This window comes from Hypomesus nipponensis, chromosome 26, assembly GCF_054491055.1.
Source record: "Hypomesus nipponensis isolate SF chromosome 26, ASM5449105v1, whole genome shotgun sequence".
In the NCBI taxonomy this organism is placed as follows: domain Eukaryota; kingdom Metazoa; phylum Chordata; class Actinopteri; order Osmeriformes; family Osmeridae; genus Hypomesus; species Hypomesus nipponensis.
This window is the reverse complement of record NC_140386.1, coordinates 9615294-9617500: the sequence shown is the minus strand read 5'-3', so window position 1 is coordinate 9617500 and position 2207 is coordinate 9615294. Positions and strand designations below refer to the sequence as shown.

General features: G+C 47.7%; 1 long non-coding RNA gene across 1 annotated transcript in view; it reads left to right on the top strand.

Annotated features, from left to right (window-relative positions):
- The window catches only part of LOC146221384 (uncharacterized), an 18150-nt gene extending 16280 nt beyond the window's left edge, over positions 1-1870 (top strand). The window contains exons 3-4 of the long non-coding RNA XR_014750764.1: positions 643-755; positions 833-1870. This is a non-coding gene — a long non-coding RNA (uncharacterized LOC146221384). The remainder of the gene's footprint in view (positions 1-642; positions 756-832) is intronic.
- Positions 1871-2207: the final 337 nt, after the last annotated feature.

Below are 2207 nucleotides of genomic sequence, written 5' to 3'. Positions count from 1 at the left end.
CCCATTGAGATTTTTACAAAAAATGTCAAGGGAGACCTGGCCAAGACAGGCAGCAACATAAAAACAGCTAGTTACAGACAGAAGAACACAGAAATGAAACAAGTTCAAAAAACAAAAAAAACTATTTAAAAACAACTAAAAGTTTGAGTCAGTTACATAACCTGGTTAATTAAAAAACATTGACATCTTCTCTTTCTCTCTCTTCCTCCCTCTCTCTTCTCCCCTCTCTCCCTCTCTCATTTGATTGGAGCAAAGATAGCTCTCATTTGATTGGAGCAAAGCTAGATGAGCGAGCGCTGGCCTGTTCTCAAGGGGTCTTGTCTGTGACACACACACACACACACACTGCCCAACCCTTTCGTCCTCCCTGCGTTGGCACACGGACGCCTCCCTACACTGGAGCAGAGGAGGGTACCCTTACCGGGACTAGATTATACAACTGGACAGCACTAGCATCCATGCTGTGGCCTAGGTTATAGTACAGAAGAGAGCTTGGATCAAATCATGTGTGTGTGTGTGTGTGTGTGAGAGTCCCTCATCTCCCTCCCAGGGCAGTGAAGGTGTTAGCCCAGTCTTAATCACCTGGTCGGATCATTAGCTACATCATTGGCATGATCCTGACCTCACATTGATCCCCCACAGGAAGCCCTGGATCCAGGCAGCTCTGGGGATGATGAGGACTGGATTCAGGATTAACCCTGGTTCCCCCGGCAACGACTGGGTCCCACACTAGGACCCAGATACACCTTGACGTTGTGAGTGTTGTAAATGGCTTCACTGTGTGTGTGTGTGTGTGTGTGTCAGGATTTGTCAGGTGTCTGTGTGCTCCCAGGTATGCGTGATGCGGACTGGTGAGCAGTGCATTGTGGGTGTGGCGTTGACGCGAGGCAGATCCACACAGTGATGTGAGAGTTAGGTGGCTGTACCCCTCGCTCAACCCTAACATCCAATCCCCCTCCCTCTCTCACAGACACACACGCAAATACACACACATACACACAGACTCACACACACATACAGACAAATACACACACATACACACAGACTCACACACCCACACAGACAAATACAAAATCACTTGCACATGCACACACTAATATACCAGAATACTTAATATGACACGTCAACGTAATTCCGAACCACAAATCACAGCCCATTACAAGCACTGTACACATTTGTCCTTGTCTGAAAAAAAAGGACATAAAAGACATTTTACATGGATTATTTTATTTATGGCAATCAAATCACCATTTTGATTGCAAGACCTTTTATTTCTGATGTCTAATTCATGTATTTTACTGGACTGGTCTATACTGTAGCCTTTGCAATTCTATAACATGTTAGCCTTTACATTCTTTTTAAATAATTTCAAGACTCCGGCCTGTCTGGAGAAAAGGTCAATTGTGAATCACTACCTCATTATCATTAGTGAATTTTTCCTTCCTACCACTGTGTGTGATATGCTCCTTCGATTGGAGCATTTGATTAAAACAAATAATCGTCAAGTTCAATAAAACATGATCGAATTACATAAATGGTAGAGCCGTCTGTAAGTAGGGATTGGGATATTACATAATTTTAGCAGCCTAAAGCACTGAGCTGGGGTTAATGTATTTTATAGTTCTTATAAATGCAACCTAATAGAAATTAGTGAGAATGTTTGTGATGATGTTTGTTTGACCTTTCCAAGCCACAGTAAGGATCCATACAATCTCATAACATCCATATACATAACTGCCTACTTACAGTCGATTCCTTTAATGGTGGATCGACAATAAAACGACCCACTGTACCTCTGCACGCACCCATAAACCAACAACAGCAGCCATATCCCATAATCCCCCTCTCTGCCTTCATCTTGTGACACACAATGGCCGCCCGGTGTCAATGGCACGACCTACATGTCTGTGCCTAGCGCTGGAGTGGCACCCTGCCAGCCTCGTGGCCTCGCCAGCCTCTTTGACGTGAGCGTGTAGCCCTCCCTCCCTCCCTCCCTCCCTCCCTCCCTCCCTCCCTCCCTCCCTCCCTCCCTCCCTCCCTCCCTCCCTCCCTCCCTCCCTCCCTCCCTCCCTCCCTCCCTCCCTCCCTCCCTCCCTCCCTCCCTCCCTCCCTCCCTCCCTCCCTCCCTCCCTCCCTGCCTCCCTCCCTCCCTCCCTCCCTCCCTCCCTCCCTCCCTGCCTGCCTGCCTGCCTGCCTGCCTGCCTGCC